General features: G+C 34.3%; 3 non-coding genes across 3 annotated transcripts; all 3 read right to left on the reverse strand.

Annotated features, from left to right (window-relative positions):
* Positions 1-6,220: 6,220 nt before the first annotated feature.
* Positions 6,221-8,017, reverse strand: IAQ61_001570. Its single transcript, XR_010715467.1, has one exon. It is a non-coding gene; the product is annotated as an 18S ribosomal RNA (ribosomal RNA).
* A 359-nt stretch (positions 8,018-8,376) lies between these two features.
* On the reverse strand, positions 8,377-15,215 carry IAQ61_001571. The gene has a single exon (XR_010715468.1). It is a non-coding gene; the product is annotated as a 28S ribosomal RNA (ribosomal RNA).
* A 165-nt stretch (positions 15,216-15,380) lies between these two features.
* Positions 15,381-17,177, reverse strand: IAQ61_001572. Its single transcript, XR_010715469.1, has one exon. It is a non-coding gene; the product is annotated as an 18S ribosomal RNA (ribosomal RNA).
* Positions 17,178-18,900: the final 1,723 nt, after the last annotated feature.

The raw sequence follows: 18,900 nt of genomic DNA on the forward strand, positions 1-18,900 counted from the left end.
AACAATCCTAATGCCTAATACGCCAAAGCGCACAAGCACTACCCCTGAAAGGAGGCAGAAAGTATGTAATAAGAAATTGCAGAAGCAATTCTAGCTACTAGCATAATAGCATATAAGGCACTAGTTACAACTAGTAACTAATTTAATTGCCCCTATTAAGTTTCTTAAGGAATAGTCCGCAACAAAGCCTAATAGGCGTTTCTGCGTGTTTAAACTCGCCACATACATGCCTTAAGTAGAGAAAACCTACGCTTTGCTACGCTTACTAGGAGCAGATACTAGGTAGGGCTGTCCCCTAAGATCTGTTAAATAGTTTAGCAGTGCTAGCTATCTACAGACCCTAAATTTTGCCTACTGCTAAAACTTTAATAGTAGGACTTTAGGTACTAACCACAAAACTAGGCGTAATAGCAGGGTTGCTTTAGTATATAGGCCTAGGCCTGCCTAGTTAAGTAGAAGAGTAATCTCTAAGCCCCTAATTACCTACTAATTAGAGCAAATCCAAACTAGGCAGAAATCTAGGAAACAAGGCTAGCTATTATAAAACTAAAACTTTTAAATTTAGTCTAACTACCGCTAAAATGGGCGCAGAGCGCTAATAATAGGGAGTTATAGGGAGTATAGACGCGGACATAAGCAAAAATTGCCCCCTTAGTGCCTAACAACGCTAGTTTAACTACCTAATCCAAGAACTGCGCGTAGCAGATTTAACCTTAGTTAGTTAGTTAGGTATTTAGTATTTAAGAATCTATTTGCCCTCCTTATATATTATAGGAATAGGTTTTGGTTTAATTTTTGCGTCGCGGGGTTAGTGTAGTAGAAAATAGCTTAGAGGTACACTTTTTTGTATATAAAACCGTGTAGACATACGCAGCCCTATACAAACTATAAACCTGTATTTGCTAGATAAGAGTAACTTGGAATTTTATTAGTAGTAGGTAAATATATAGATAAGGATATCTACTCTAATATCTATACTCTACTATAACTACTATATCTATATTAACTATAGATCTATTAGCTCTATCTATATCTACTTAATAGATAAGGCAAGAAATAGAGATAGTATAAAAGAAGAATATAAAGGTATTATTTAATACTAGTAGGTTATAAAAGAAAGTATAGTAGGACTAGCTAGTAGAGAAAAGGTTTTATAAAATATAAGGATATACTTAACAGTAAAGAATAATAGATAATAGTATGATATAATAAGTATTATAAAAAGGATATAATAGCTACTAGTATAGAATAGTCTAAAGTTATAGAAAGGACTAAAGTAATAGAATAAATAAAAGGTATAGAACGCGCTAAAGTTATAGAACACTAACCCTAAAAAATAAAAAGTTATAGAACGCCCTAAAGTTATAGAACGCCCTAAAGTTATAGAACGCCCTAAGCTTATAGAAGGCCCTAAAGTTATAGAACGCCCTAAAGTTATAGAACGCCCTAAAGTTATAGAACACTACCTCTAAAAAAGAAAAAGTTATAGAACACTCTAATATTATAGAACACTACCTCTAAAAAAGAAAAAGTTATAGAACACTCTAATATTATAGAATACTAACCCTAAAAAATAAAAAGTTATAGAACACTCTAATATTATAGAACACTACCTCTAAAAAAGAAAAAGTTATAGAACACTCTAATATTATAGAATACTAACCCTAAAAAATAAAAAGTTATAGAACGCCCTAAAGTTATAGAACGCCCTAAAGTTATAGAACGCCCTAAAGTTATAGAACGCCCTAAAGTTATAGAACACTACCTCTAAAAAATAAAAAGTTATAGAACGCCCTAGAGTTATAGAACACTACCCCTAAAAAATAAAAAGTTATAGAACGCCCTAATATTATAGAACACTACCTCTAAAAAAGAAAAAGTTATAGAACACTCTAATATTATAGAATACTAACCCTAAAAAATAAAAAGTTATAGAACGCCCTAAAGTTATAGAACGCCCTAAAGTTATAGAACGCCCTAAGCTTATAGAATAGCCTACAGGATTTTTTTAAATATTAATAGAATACCCTAAAGGTTTAAATAATCTATAGTTATAGAATAGCCTAGAGGAATTTTTAAGTATAGAAGGCTATAAAGTTATAGAACAGTACCCCTAAAAAATAAAAAGTTATAGAACGCTCTTAAGTTATAGATCACTGCCTAAAAATCTATATAGATTATCTTAAATCCTTTCTTAATCTTCCTATACTATATATTAACTGCCTAAGGTACGTACATACACAACCTGTTCTTTTGTATATTTTGCGAGGATTGCTCCTAGCTCTAGCCCTCTCTATCTTGCAATTACTATATAACTTGTTCGCTATAGCCCTCTTCCTTCTATTAACAGCAGCTATTTAGGCAGCAGTTTTACAAATAAGGAGGGCATAATATCCTAATTTTAACTAAGCTAGCAACAGGCTTACGCTTAGTAGCTTGTAACAATAAGGCTACTTAACTACTTACACGACCTAGCTAGATAACTAAGTTATCTATAAAGGATTTAATCCTGCGCACTATATAATTACAATACACTAGCTAACAACCCTAACTTTAATAGGGCTACTAACGCCAATCTAGTAAGGTTCTAGGCTAAAGGCCTATTTATATCTAACTAGTGCAGGCGGAAATTACCCTATTCTAGCATAGATTCTAACTTAGAGGCGTTTAGCTATAATCTAGCAGATGGTAGCTTTGCAGTAATGCCTAGTTAGACAGCTATAAAAACTAATTATCTAAAACTGCGGTTCCTCTTATACTAAGTGGTATTACTATTAGGGCAAGGTTATTAGTAGGGTAAAACTAACCTGTCTTATAATAGTCTAAACCTAGCTTACGTTCCCTATTAGTAGGTGAACAATCTAACGCTTACTAAATTCTACTTTAGTATAATAGGAAGAGCTAATATTAAAGGATTAAAAAGCAATATTACTATAAACGCTTAGCTGCCACAAGCTAGTTATCCCTGTGGTAACTTTTCTAGCACCTCTAGCCTTAAATTTTAAGGGACTAAAGGATTAATAGGCCACACTTTTATAGTTTGTATTCACACTAAAAATCAAAATCAAGGGGACTTTTGCCCTTTTACTCTACTAGAGATTTCTATTCTCTATAAGTCCCCCTTAGGACACCTACGTTATAGTTTAACAGATATGCTGCCCTAGCTAAACTCCCTACCTAACAATATCTTTAACCTAGATTAGCCTACAAAGGACCTTAAACGCTAGAAGTTAGGTAGTAAGGCCTAGCTCTACTTTATTAAATAAGTAAAAAAACAATAAGAGTAGTAGTATTTCACTAGCGCTAAAGCTCCTACCTATTCTACACCCCCTATATCTTTTCACAATGTTAAACTAGAGTCAAGCTTAATAGGGTCTTCTTTCCCCACTAATTTAGCTAAGCCTGTTCCCTTAGCTGTGGTTTTGCTAGATAGTAGATAGAGATAGTAGGAATCTTGTTAATCTATTTATACGCGTTACTAATTAGATAATAAGGTATTTAGCTACCTTAAGAGAGTTATAGTTACTCCTACTATTTACCTACGCTTAGTTAAATCTCTTTGCTTTAATATTTAGAGCACTAGGCAGAAATCACATTATATTAACACTACTTTCTAGCTATTACAATACTATGTTTTAATTAGACAGTTAGATTCCCCTTATCTATACTAGTTCTAAGTTAGTTGTTAAATGTACGCTAGACAGCTAAAACCTGCTAAGGGTGTCTACACCCTAGCGCTAAGAGGCGCCTACCTTGTAGTTAGTGCCCTTCTACGCTAGAGGCTTCTCCCTAAGGCCTAACGTACCTAACCCTTAGAGCTAATCCTTTTCCTAAAGTTACAGATCTATTTTACTAACTTCCCTTATCTATATTATTCTATTAACTAGAGGCTTTTTACCTTAGAGACCTGCTATAGTTATAAGTATAACCTAGCGTAAAAACTATTTCTTTAAGTAGATTTTTAAGGCTTATTAGGAGCGCACTAAATACTATAAAAGTGCAGCACTCTTCTAGCTATTAAACCCTAGGTCTAGATAAACTAATTTTAGGGTAATAGACTATTAAGAAGAAAAGAGAACTCTTCTTAGGGCTCCTGCTAAGGTCTCCGCTCTTAGTTGCGTTACCGCGGAGAATCTACATCTAGGTACTAGAATATTAACTAGCTTCCCTTTTAAGGGCGCGGTGTAAGCACTAATATTAAAATAGAATTACCCTATCTCTTAGGATTAACTAACCTGTGTCTAACTACTATTTACACAGAACCTTTCCCTACTTTAGTCCTTAAAGTTCTTATTTAAGTATTTGCTACTACTACTAAGATCTATACTAGAGGCTATTCTACCTAGGGTTACCCCTAAGGCTTTGTTACAAGCCTCTACGCCTGCCTACTCGCTAGGGCTTAAATCTTGCCCTAGCGGCGGGGTATAGGTAACACGCTTAAGCGCTATCTATTTTTAGGGCTAGTTTATTTAGCAGGTAAGTTATTACACACTCCTTAGTAGATTCTAACTTCTATAGCTACTATCCTACTATCTAGATAAACTAACACCTTTTGTAGTGTCTAATAAGCGTGTATTCTAGTACCTTAACCCTGCGTTTGGTTTATCCTACATCGCTAGTTCTGCTTACTAAAAATAGCCTACTAGTAACAGTATATTTAAGTGTCTACGTTTAATTAAGTAATAAGGACTTCTTATATATTTAAAGTTTAAGAATAGGTAAAGGTTATTTTAACCCCTAGGCCTCTAATTATTTGCTTTACCTTATAAAACTAAATACGTTACTACTATCCTAAGGGAAACTTTAGTAGGAACTAGCTACTAGATAGTTTAATTAGTCTTTCGCCCCTATGCCTAAATTTAACAATTAATTTGCACGTTAGAACCACTGCAAGCCTCTACTAGAGTTTCCTCTAGCTTTACCCTATTTAAGCATAGTTTACTATCTTTTAGGTCCTAATAGCTATACTCTTACTTAAATCCTTCTAAAGATATTAGGATTAGTTAATAGTGCACCCTAAAAGGGTTCCTACCTCTATTTACTTTTATTACGCGTCTAGGCTTAACACCTAAACACTCGCATAGATGTTAGACTCCTTAGTCTATGTTTTAAGACAGGCCGCTTACAGCTATTACGCTAGCATCCTAGCAGATGCGTAGACCTTAGTCTAGGCTAGTTGCATGTCGTCTCCCCTATAAGGCCTCCCTAAAGGGAGGTACGTAACAGAGACCTTTATCTAACTGCCTAAACTAATGCTAGCCTACCTATAGAAGAGTGCACTAGATAAAAGCCTAGATAAGTAACTATAGGTAAGTCTAGCTGCAAGCGCTTCCCTTTTAACAATTTTACGTGCTATTTAACTCTCTTTCTAAAGTGCTTTTTATCTTTTAATTACTCTACTTATACGCTATTAGTCTCTAGCTAGTATTTAGCTTTAGAAGAAATTTACCTCCTATTTAGAGCTATATTCCTAAATAACTTAACTTGTTAAAGGGGCTTTACATAGCAAAGGCTAGCGACCACGTATAGGATTCTTACCCTCTATAACATCCTATTCTAAGGAACTTAGACTACTGCTAACGCTAAAGCGCCCTCTATAAATTACAACTTAGACCCTAAAAGAGCTAGATTTTAAATTTAAGCTATTGCCGCTTTACTCGCTGTTACTAGGGCAATCCCTATTAGTTTCTTTTTCTCCGCTTATTAATATGCTTAAGTTTAGTAGGTATCCCTACCTAATCTAAGGTTAAGAGCTTAAAAAGTGTCTTAATAGATGCTAACAACTATAACAAGAGGCGCAAAATGTGCTGTGCTCTAGGCTAATGTGCTAGCTACTAATTATTTCAAGGCAAGTCCTAAGTAGAACAAACACCTAACACTAAGTAGAGCTTAAGGGTACAAATAACGCTTAAACAGGCATACCCTATAGAATACTAAGGGGCGCAATATGCGTTTAAAGATTTAATAATTTACTAAATTCTACAATTCACACTACTTATCGCATTTCGCTGCGTTCTTTATTAATACTAGAACTAAGAGATCTATTATTAAAAGTTATAATTTATTATAGTATTATTAACGCTAACTATAATTACAAGTGGTTTTAGGGGATCTAATTAGTAGGCAAGCCTACTAAGGAAACAAATAGTACGCAAAAAACATAGGCAGAATTAAAGTAGACTGCTACTACTAATTAAGGCGGCAGTGCTTTAAAAATAGGTAATAATCCTTCTGCAGGTTTACCTATAGAAACCTTGTTACGACTTTTACTTCCTCTAAATAACCAAGTTTAACAAACTTTCTAGCTTAGGGTAGTTATTACTAACCTCCCTAAGCTAGTCTAAAGGCCTTACTAAGCTATTTAATTAGTAGTAGTGATGGGCGGTGTGTATAAAGGGCAGGGACGTAATTAACGCATGCTAATAACACGCGCTTACTAGGCATTCCTTATTAAAGAGTAATAATTGCAATACTCTATCCCTAGCACGACAGAGTTTAACAAGATTACCTAGACCTTTTAGTTAAGGTAAAGAACTTGTTAGCTCTGTTAGTGTAGCGCGCGTGCAGCCTAGAATATCTAAGGGCATTACAGACCTGTTATTGCCTTAAACTTCTATTAGCTTAAGCTAATAGTCCCTCTAAGAAGCTAGTAACTAGCTAAAGCTAGCCTAGCTATTTAGTAGGTTAAGGTCTTGTTTATTATCGCAATTAAGCAGACAAATCACTCTACTAACTAAGAACAGCTATGCACCACTACCTAAAAAATCAAGAAAGAGATCTTAATCTGTTAATCCTTATTTTATCTAGACCTAGTAAGTTTCCCTATGTTAAGTTAAATTAAGCTGCAGGCTCCACGCCTAGTAGTGCCCTTCTATTAATTTCTTTAAGTTTTAGCCTTGCGACCATACTCCCCCTAGAACCTAAAAACTTTAATTTCTTGTAAGGTGCTAAGCGAGTTAGAAAAAGAACATCGCCTAATCCCTAGTTAGCATAGTTTATGGTTAAGACTACGACAGTATCTAATTATCTTTAATCCCCTAACTTTTGTTTACTAATTAATAAAAACATCCTTAGCAAATACTTTTGCAGTAGTTAGTCTTTAATAAATCTAAGAATTTTACCTCTAATAATTAAATACTAATGCCCCTAACTATCCCTATTAATTATTATAGTAGTCCTAGAAACTAACAAAATAGGACCATACGTCCTATTCTATTATTCTATGCTAATATATTTAAGCAAAGGCCTGCTTTAAACACTCTAATTTTTTTAAAGTAAAAGTCCTAGTCCCTAACACGCCTAGTAAAGGGCATAAGGTTCTCTAGAAGGAAGGCCCAGCTAGACAAGTACACGCGGTAAGGCGGACCTGCTAGCTAGACCTAAGCTTTAACTACAAGCTTTTTAACTACAACAACTTTAATATACGCTATTAGAGCTAGAATTACCACAGCTACTAGCACTAGACTTGCCCTCTAATTATTCCTTATTAAGAGGTTTAAATTATACTTATTCTAATTACAAGACCTAAAAGAGCCCTATATTAGTATTTATTGTCACTACCTCCCTATGTTAGGATTAGGTAATTTGCGCGCCTGCTGCCTTCCTTAGATGTGGTAGCTATTTCTTAGGCTCCCTCTCTAGAATTAAACCCTAATTCCCCATTACCCGTTAAAACTATAGTAAGCTAATACCTTACTATTAAAAGTTAATAGGGCACAAATTTGAATAAACTGTTACTAGCGTAAGGCTATACAATCTGTAAAGTTATTATAAATCACTAAGAAGCCCTAAAGGGCGTTAGTTTTTTATCTAATAAATACACCCCTTCTAAAGTTAGGGTTTTTAGCATGTATTAGCTCTAGAATTACTATAGTTATCTAAGTAGTAAGGTACTATTAAATAAACGATAACTAATTTAATAAGCTATTCGTAGTTTCACAGTATAATTACTTATACTTAGACATGCATAGCTTAATCTTTAAGACAAGCATATAACTACTAGCAGAATTAACTAGGTAACAATCCTAATGCCTAATACGCTAAAGCGCACAAGCACTACCCCTAAAAGGAGGCAGAAAGTACGTGATAAGAAATCGCAGAAGCAATTCTAGCTACTAGCATAATAGCATATAAGGCACTAGTTATAACTAGCAACTAATTTAATTGCCCCTACTAAGTTTCTTAAGGAATAGTCTGCAACAAAGCCTAATAGGCGTTTCCGCGTGTTTAAACTCGCCACATACATGCCTTAAGTAGAGAAAACCTACGCTTTGCCACGCTTACTAGGAGTAGATACTAGGTAGGGCTGTCCCCTAAGATCTGTTAAATAGTTTAGTAGTGCTAGCTATCTATAGACCCTAAATTTTACCTACTGCTAAAACTTTAATAGTAGGACTTTAGGTGCTAACCATAAAACTAGGCGTAATAGTAGGGTTGCTTTAGCATATAGGCCTAGGCCTGCCTAGTTAAGTAGAAGAGCAATCTCTAAGCCCCTAATTACCTACTAATTAGAGCAAATCTAAACCAGGCAGAAATCTAGGAAACAAGGCTAGCTATTATAAAACTAAAACTTTTAAATTTAGTCTAACTGCCGCTAAAACAGGCGCAGAGCGCTAACAATAGGGAGTTATAGGGAGTATAGACGCGGACACAAGCAAAAATTGCCCCCTTAGTGCCTAACAACGCTAGTTTAACTGCCTAATCTAAGAACTACGCGCAGTAGATTTAACCTTAGTTAGTTAGTTAGGTATTTAGTATTTAAGAATCTATTTGCCCTCCTTATATATTATAGGAATAGGTTTTAGTTTAATTTTCGCGTTGCGGGGTTAGTGTAGTAGAAAATAGCTTAGAGGTACACTTTTTTGTATGTAAAACTGTGTAGACATGCGCAGCCCTATATAAACTATAAACCTGTATTCGCTAGATAAGAGTAACTTAGAATTTTATTAGTAGTAGGTAAATATATAGATAAGGATATCTACTCTAATATCTATACTCTACTATAACTACTGTATCTATATTAACTATAGATCTATTAGCTCTATCTATATCTACTTAATAGATAAGGCAAGAAATAGAGATAGTATAAAAGAAGAATATAAAGGTATTATTTAATACTAGTAGGTTATAAAAGAAAGTATAGTAGGACTAGCTAGTAGAGAAAAGGTTTTATAAAATATAAGGATATACTTAACAGTAAAGAATAATAGATAATAGTATGATATAATAAGTATTATAAAAAGGATATAATAGCTACTAGTATAGAATAGTCTAAAGTTATAGAAAGGACTAAAGTAATAGAATAAATAAAAGGTATAGAACGCGCTAAAGTTATAGAACACTAACCCTAAAAAATAAAAAGTTATAGAACGCCCTAAAGTTATAGAACGCCCAAAAGTTATAGAACGCCCTAAGCTTATAGAAGGCCCTAAAGTTATAGAACGCCCTAAAGTTATAGAACGCTACCCCTAAAAATAAAAAGTTGTAGAACGCCCTAAAGTTATAGAACACTACCTCTAAAAAAGAAAAAGTTATAGAACGCTCTAAAGTTATAGAACACTACACCTAAAAAATAAAAAGTTGTAGAACGCCCTAAAGTTATAGAACGCCCTAAAGTTATAGAACGCCCTAAAGTTATAGAACACTACCCCTAAAAAATAAAAAGTTGTAGAACACTCTAATATTATAGAACACTACCTCTAAAAAAGAAAAAGTTATAGAACACTCTAATATTATAGAATACTAACCCTAAAAAATAAAAAGTTATAGAACACTCTAATATTATAGAACACTACCTCTAAAAAAGAAAAAGTTATAGAACACTCTAATATTATAGAACACTACCTCTAAAAAAGAAAAAGTTATAGAACACTCTAATATTATAGAATACTAACCCTAAAAAATAAAAAGTTATAGAACGCCCTAAAGTTATAGAACGCCCTAAAGTTATAGAACGCCCTAAAGTTATAGAACACTACCTCTAAAAAAGAAAAAGTTATAGAACACTCTAATATTATAGAATACTAACCCTAAAAAATAAAAAGTTATAGAACGCCCTAAAGTTATAGAACGCCCTAAAGTTATAGAACACTACCCCTAAAAAATAAAAAGTTATAGAACGCCCTAAAGTTATAGAACGCCCTAAAGTTATAGAACGCCCTAAAGTTATAGAACACTACCCCTAAAAAATAAAAAGTTGTAGAACGCCCTAAAGTTATAGAACGCCCTAAAGTTATAGAACGCCCTAAAGTTATAGAACACTACCCCTAAAAAATAAAAAGTTGTAGAACGCCCTAAAGTTATAGAACGCCCTAAAGTTATAGAACGCCCTAAAGTTATAGAACACTACCCCTAAAAAATAAAAAGTTGTAGAACGCCCTAAAGTTATAGAACGCCCTAAAGTTATAGAACGCCCTAAAGTTATAGAACACTACCCCTAAAAAATAAAAAGTTGTAGAACGCCCTAAAGTTATAGAACGCCCTAAAGTTATAGAACGCCCTAAAGTTATAGAACACTACCCCTAAAAAATAAAAAGTTGTAGAACGCCCTAAAGTTATAGAACGCCCTAAAGTTATAGAACGCCCTAAAGTTATAGAACACTACCCCTAAAAAATAAAAAGTTGTAGAACGCCCTAAAGTTATAGAACGCCCTAAAGTTATAGAACGCCCTAAAGTTATAGAATACTACCCCTAAAAAATAAAAAGTTGTAGAACGCCCTAAAGTTATAGAACGCCCTAAAGTTATAGAACGCCCTAAAGTTATAGAACACTACCCCTAAAAAATAAAAAGTTGTAGAACGCCCTAAAGTTATAGAACGCCCTAAAGTTATAGAACGCCCTAAAGTTATAGAACACTACCCCTAAAAAATAAAAAGTTGTAGAACGCCCTAAAGTTATAGAACTCCCTAAAGTTATAGAACACTACCTCTAAAAAAGAAAAAGTTATAGAACGCCCTAAAGTTATAGAACACTACACCTAAAAAATAAAAAGTTGTAGAACGCCCTAAAGTTATAGAACGCCCTAAAGTTATAGAACACTACCTCTAAAAAAGAAAAAGTTATACAACGCCCTAAAGTTATAGAACACTACACCTAAAAAATAAAAAGTTATAGAACGCCCTAAAGTTATAGAACGCCCTAAGCTTATAGAATAGCCTACAGGATTTTTTTAAATATTAATAGAATACCCTAAAGGTTTAAATAATCTATAGTTATAGAATAGCCTAGAGGAATTTTTAAGTATAGAAGGCTATAAAGTTATAGAATAGTACCCCTAAAAAATAAAAAGTTATAGAACGCTCTTAAGTTATAGATTACTGCCTAAAAATCTGTATAGATTATCTTAAATCCTTTCTTAATCTTCCTATGCTATATATTAACTGCCTAAGGTACGTACACACATAACCTGTTCTTTTGTATATTTTGCGAGGATTACTCCTAGCTCTAGCCCTCTCTATCTTGCAATTACTATATAACTTGTTTGCTATAGCCCTCTTCCTTCTATTAATAGTAGCCGTTTAGGCAGCAGTTTTGCAAATAAGGAGGGCATAATATCCTAATTTTAACTAAGCTAGCAACAGGCTTACGCTTAGTAGCTTGTAACAACAAGGCTACTTAACTACTTACACGACCTAGCTAGACAACTAAGTTATCTATAAAGGATTTAATCCTGCGCACTATATAATTGCAATACACTAGCTAACAACCCTAACTTTAATAGGGCTGCTAACGCCAATCTAGTAAGGTTCTAGGCTAAAGGCCTATTTATATCTAACTAGTGCAGGCGGAAATTACCCTATTCTAGCATAGATTCTAACTTAGAGGCGTTTAGCTATAATCTAGCAGATGGTAGCTTTGCGGTAATGCCTAGTTAGACAGCTGTAAAAACTAATTATCTAAAACTGCGGTTCCTCTTGTACTAAGCGGTATTACTATTAGGGCAAGGTTATTAGTAGGGTAAAACTAACCTATCTTACAACAGTCTAAACCTAGCTTACGTTCCCTATTAGTAGGTGAACAATCTAACGCTTACTAAATTCTGCTTTAGTATAATAGGAAGAGCTAATATTAAAGGATTAAAAAGCAACGTCGCTATAAACGCTTAGCTGCCACAAGCTAGTTATCCCTATAGTAACTTTTCTAGCACCTCTAGCCTTAAATTTTAAGGGACTAAAGGATTAATAGGCTACACTTTTATAGTTTGTATTCACACTAAAAATTAAAATTAAGGGGACTTTTGCCCTTTTGCTCTACTAGAGATTTCTATTCTCTATAAGTCCCCCTTAGGACACCTGCGTTATAGTTTAATAGATGTGCCGCCCTAGCTAAACTCCCTACCTAATAATATCTTTAACCTAGATTAGCCTATAAAGGACCTTAAACGCTAGAAGTTAGGTAGTAAGGCCTAGCTCCGCTTTATTAAATAAGTAAAAAAACAATAAGGGTAGTAGTATTTTACTAGCGCTAAAGCTCCTACCTATTCTACACCCCCTATATCTTTTTATAATATTAAACTAGAGTTAAGCTTAACAGGGTCTTCTTTCCCTGCTAATTTAGCTAAGCCTGTTCCCTTAGCTGTGGTTTCGCTAGATAGTAGATAGGGATAGTAGGAATCTCGTTAATCTATTTATGCGCGTTACTAATTAGATAACAAGGTATTTAGCTACCTTAAGAGAGTTATAGTTACTCCTGCTGTTTACCTGCGCTTAGTTAAATCTCTTTGCTTTAATATTTAGAGCACTAGGCAGAAATCACATTATATTAATACTACTTTCTAGCTATTATAATGCTATATTTTAATTAGATAGTTAGATTCCCCTTATCTATACTAGTTCTAAGTTAGTTGTTAAACGTACGCTAGACAGCTAAAACCTGCTAAGGGTGTCTGCACCCTAGCGCTAAGAGGCGCCTACCTTGCAGTTAGTGCCCTTCTACGCTAGAGGCTTCTCCCTAAGGCCTAACGTACCTAACCCTTAGAGCTAATCCTTTTCCTAAAGTTATAGATCTATTTTGCTAACTTCCCTTATCTATATTGTTCTATTAACTAGAGGCTTTTTACCTTAGAGACCTGCTACAGTTATAAGTACAACCTAGCGTAAAAACTATTTCTTTAAGTAGATTTTTAAGGCTTGTTAGGAGCGCACTAAACGCCGCAAAAGTGCAGCGCTCTTCTAGCTATTAAACCCTAGCTCTAGATAAACTAATTTTAGGGTAATAGACTATTAAGAAGAAAAGAGAACTCTTCTTAGGGCTCCTGCTAAGGTCTCCGCTCTTAGTTGCGTTACTGCAGAGAATCTACATCTAGGTGCTAGAATATTAACTAGCTTCCCTTTTAAGGGCGTAGCGTAAGCACTAATATTAAAATAGAATTACCCTATCTCTTAGGATTAACTAACCTATATCTAACTACTATTTACATAGAACCTTTCCCTACTTTAGTCCTTAAAGTTCTTATTTAAGTATTTACTACTACTACTAAGATCTATACTAGAGGCTATTCTACCTAGGGTTACCCCTAAGGCTTCGTCACAAGCCTCTACGCCTGCCTACTTGCTAGGGCTTAAATCTTGCCCTAGCGGCGGGGTATAGGTAACACGCTTAAGCGCTATCTATTTTTAGGGCTAGTTTATTTAGCAGGTAAGTTATTACACACTCCTTAGTAGATTCTAACTTCTATAGCTACTATCCTACTGTCTAGATAAACTAACACCTTTTGTAGTGTCTAATAAGCGTGCATTCTAGCACCTTAACCCCGCGTTTAGTTTATCCTGTATTGCTAGTTCTGCTTACTAAAAATAGCCTACTAGTAACAGTACATTTAAGTGTCTACATTTAATTAAGTAATAAGGACTTCTTATATATTTAAAGTTTAAGAATAGGTAAAGGTTATTTTAACCCCTAGGCCTCTAATTATTTGCTTTACCTTATAAAACTAAATACGTTACTACTATCCTAAGGGAAACTTTAGTAGGAACTAGCTACTAGATAGTTTAATTAGTCTTTCGCCCCTATGCCTAAATTTAACAATTAATTTGCACGTTAGAACCACTGCAAGCCTCTACTAGAGTTTCCTCTAGCTTTACCCTATTTAAGCATAGTTTACTATCTTTTAGGTCCTAATAGCTATACTCTTACTTAAATCCTTCTAAAGATATTAGGATTAGTTAATAGTGCACCCTAAAAGGGTTCCTACCTCTGTTTACTTTTATTACGCGTCTAGGCTTAACACCTAAACACTTGCATAGATATTAGACTCCTTAGTCTATGTTTTAAGATAGGCCACTTATAGCTATTACGCTAGTATCCTAGCAGATGCGCGGACCTTAGTCTAGGCTAGTTGCATGTTGTCTCCCTTATAAGGCCTCCCTAAAGGGAGGTACGTGACAGAGACCTTTATCTAACTGCCTAAACTAATACTAGCCTGCCTATAGAAGAGTGCACTAGACAAAAGCCTAGATAAGCAACTACAGGCAAGTCTAGCTATAAGCGCTTCCCTTTTAACAATTTCACGTGCTATTTAACTCTCTTTCTAAAGTGCTTTTTATCTTTTAATTACTCTACTTATGCGCTATTAGTCTCTAGCTAGTATTTAGCTTTAGAAGAAATTTACCTCCTATTTAGAGCTACATTCCTAAATAACTTAACTTGTTAAAGGGGCTTTACACGGCAAAGGCTAGTAACTATATATAGGATTCTTACCCTCTATAACGTCCTATTCTAAGGAACTTAGACTACTGCTAACGCTAAAGCGCCCTCTGTAAATTACAACTTGGACCCTAAAAGAGCTAGATTTTAAATTTAAGCTATTGCCACTTTACTCGCTGTTACTAGGGCAATCCCTATTAGTTTCTTTTCCTCCGCTTATTAATATACTTAAGTTTAGCAGGTATCCCTACCTAATCTAAGGTTAAGAGCTTAAAAAGTGTCTTAATAGATGCTAATAACTATAAGAAGAGGCGCAAAATGTGCTGCGCTCTAGGCTAATGTGCTAGCTACTAATTGTTTTAAGGCGAGTCCTAAGTAGAATAAATACCTAACACTAAGTAGAGCTTAAGGGTACAAATAACGCTTAAATAGGCATGCCCTATAGAATACTAAGGGGCGCAATATGTGTTTAAAGATTTAATAATTTACTAAATTCTGCAATTCACACTACTTATCGCATTTTGCTGCGTTCTTTATTAATGCTAGAACCAAGAGATCTATTATTAAAAGTTGTAATTTATTATAGTGTTACTAACGCTAACTGTAATTATAAGTGGTTTTAGGGGATCTAATTAGTAGGCAAGCCTACTAAGGAAACAAATAGTACGCAAAAAACATAGGCAGAATTAAAGTAGACTACCGCCACTAATTAAGGCGGTAGTGCTTTAAAAATAGGTAATAATCCTTCTACAGGTTTACCTACAGAAACCTTGTTACGACTTTTACTTCCTCTAAATAACTAAGTTTAACGAACTTTCTAGCTTAGGGTAGTTATTACTAACCTCCCTAAGCTAGTCTAAAGGCCTTACTAAGCTATTTAATTAGTAGTAGCGACGGGTAGTGTGTATAAAGGGCAGGGACGTAATTAACGTATGCTAATAACACGCGCTTACTAGGTATTCCTTGTTAAAGAGTAATAATTGCAATACTCTATCCCTAGCATAACAGAGTTTAACAAGATTACCTAGACCTTTTAGTTAAGGTAAAGAACTTGTTAGCTCTGTTAGTGTAGCGCGCGTGCAGCCTAGAATATCTAAGGGCATTATAGACCTGTTATTGCCTTAAACTTCTATTAGCTTAAGCTAATAGTCCCTCTAAGAAGCTAGCGACTAGCTAAAGCTAGCCTAGCTATTTAGTAGGTTAAGGTCTTGTTTGTTATTGCAATTAAGCAGACAAATTACTCTACTAACTAAGAATAGCTATGCACTACCACCTAAAAAATTAAGAAAGAGCTCTTAATCTGTTAATCCTTATTTTATCTAGACCTAGTAAGTTTCCCCGTGTTAAGTTAAATTAAGCCGCAGGCTCTACGCCTAGTGGTGCCCTTCTATTAATTTCTTTAAGTTTTAGCCTTACAACTATACTCCCCCTAGAACCTAAAAACTTTGATTTCTTGTAAGGTGCCAAGCGAGTTAGAAAAAGAACATCGCCTAATCCCTAGTTAGCATAGTTTATAGTTAAGACTACAACAGTATCTAATTATCTTTAATCCCCTAACTTTTGTTTACTAATTAATAAAAACATCCTTAGCAAATGCTTTCGTAGTAGTTAGTCTTTAATAAATCTAAGAATTTCACCTCTAATAATTAAATACTAATGCCCCTAACTGTCCCTATTAATTATTATAGTAGTCCTAGAAACTAATAAAATAGGACCACATGTCCTATTCTATTATTCTATGCTAACGTATTTGAGCAAAGGCCTGCTTTAAACACTCTAATTTTTTTAAAGTAAAAGTCCTAGTCCCTAACACGCCTAGTAAAGGGCATAAGGTTCTCTAGAAGGAAGGCCTGGCTAGATAAGTACACGTAGTAAGGTGGACCTGCTAGCTAGACCTAAGTTTTAACTACAAGCTTTTTAACTGCAACAACTTTAATATACGCTATTAGAGCTAGAATTACTGCGGCTGCTAGCACTAGACTTGCCCTCTAATTGTTCCTTGTTAAGAGGTTTAAATTGTACTTATTCTAATTACAAGACCTAAAAGAGCCCTGTATTAGTATTTATTGTCACTACCTCCCTATGTTAGGATTAGGTAATTTGCGCGCCTACTGCCTTCCTTAGATGTGGTAGCCATTTCTTAGGCTCCCTCTCTAGAATTAAACCCTAATTCCCTATTACCTGTTAAAACTATAGTAAGCTAATACCTTACTATTAAAAGTTAATAGGGCAGAAATTTAAATAAACTGTCGCTGGTGCAAGGCTATGCGATCTGTAAAGTTATTATGAATTACTAAGAAGCCCTAAAGGGCGTTAGTTTTTTATCTAATAAATACACCCCTTCTAAAGTTAGGGTTTTTAGCATGTATTAGCTCTAGAATTACTACAGTTATCTAAGTAGTAAGGTACTATCAAATAAACGATAACTAATTTAATAAGCTATTTGCAGTTTCACAGTATAATTGCTTATACTTAGACATGCATAGCTTAATCTTTAAGACAAGCATATAACTACTAGCAGAATTAACTAGGTAACAATCCTAATGCCTAATACGCCAAAGCGCACAAGCACTACCCCTAAAAGGAGGCAGAAAGTACGTGATAAGAAATCGCAGAAGCAATTCTAGCTACTAGCATAATAGCACACAAGGCACTAGTTATAACTAGCAACTAATTTAATTGCCCCTACTAAGTTTCTTAAGGAATAGTCCGCAACAAAGCCTAATAGGCGTTTCTGCGTGTTTAAACTCGCCACATACATGCCTTAAGTAGAGAAAACCTACGCTTTGCCACGCTTACTAGGAGCGGATGCTAGGCAGGGCTGTCCCCTAAGATCTGTTAAATAGTTTAGCAGTGCTAGCTATCTACAGACCCTAAATTTTGCCTACTACTAAAACTTTAACAGTAGGACTTTAGGTGCTAACCACAAAACTAGGCGTAATAGCAGGGTTGCTTTAGTATATAGGCCTAGGCCTGCCTAGTTAAGTAGAAGAGTAATCTCTAAGCCCCTAATTACCTACTAATTAGAGTAAATCTAAACTAGGTAGAAATCTAGGAAACAAGGCTAGCTATTATAAAACTAAAACTTTTAAATTTAGTCTAACTGCCGCTAAAATAGGCGTAGAGCGCTAACAATAGGGAGTTATAGGGAGTATAGACGCGGATATAAGCAAAAATTGCCCCCTTAGTGCCTAACAACGCTAGTTTAACTGCCTAATCTAAGAACTACGCGCAGCAGATTTAACCTTAGTTAGTTAGTTAGGTATTTAGTATTTAAGAATCTATTTGCCCTCCTTATATATTATAGGAATGGGTTTTAGTTTAATTTTTGCGTTGCAGGGTTAGTGTAGCAGAAAATAGCTTAGAGGTACACTTTTTTGTATATAAAACCATGTAGATATACGCAGCCCTATACAAACTATAAACCCGTATTCGCTAGATAAGAGTAACTTGGAATTTTATTAGTAGTAGTTAAATATATAGATAAGGATATCTACTCTAATATCTATACTCTACTATAACTACTGTATCTATATTAACTATAGATCTATTAGCTCTATCTATATCTACTTAATAGATAAGGCAAGAAATAGAGATAGTATAAAAGAAGAATATAAAGGTATTATTTAATACTAGTAGGTTATAAAAGAAAGTATAGTAGGACTAGCTAGTAGAGAAAAGGTTTTATAAAATATAAGGATATACTTAACAGTAAAGAATAATAGATAATAGTATGATATAATAAGTATTATAAAAAGGATATAATAGCTACTAGTATAGAATAGTCTAAAGTTATAGAAAGGACTAAAGTAATAGAATAAATAAAAGGTATAGAACGCGCTAAAGTTATAGAACACTAACCCTAAAAAATAAAAAGTTATAGAACGCCCTAAAGTTATAGAACGCCCTAAAGTTATAGAACGCCCTAAGCTTATAGAAGGCCCTAAAGTTATAGAACGCCCTAAAGTTATAGAACGCTACCCCTAAAAATAAAAAGTTGTAGAACGCCCTAAAGTTATAGAACACGACCTCTAAAAAAGAAAAAGTTATAGAACGCTCTAAAGTTATAGAACACTACCTCTAAAAAAGAAAAAGTTATAGAACGCCCTAAAGTTATAGAACACTACACCTAAAAAATAAAAAGTTGTAGAACGCCCTAAAGTTATAGAACGCCCTAAAGTTATAGAATACTACCTCTAAAAAAGAAAAAGTTATAGAACACTCTAATATTATAGAACACTACCTCTAAAAAAGAA

Source organism: Plenodomus lingam (genome assembly GCF_022343315.1).
Source record: "Plenodomus lingam strain CAN1 chromosome Unknown contig_12, whole genome shotgun sequence".
Classification (NCBI taxonomy): Eukaryota; Fungi; Ascomycota; class Dothideomycetes; order Pleosporales; family Leptosphaeriaceae; genus Plenodomus; species Plenodomus lingam.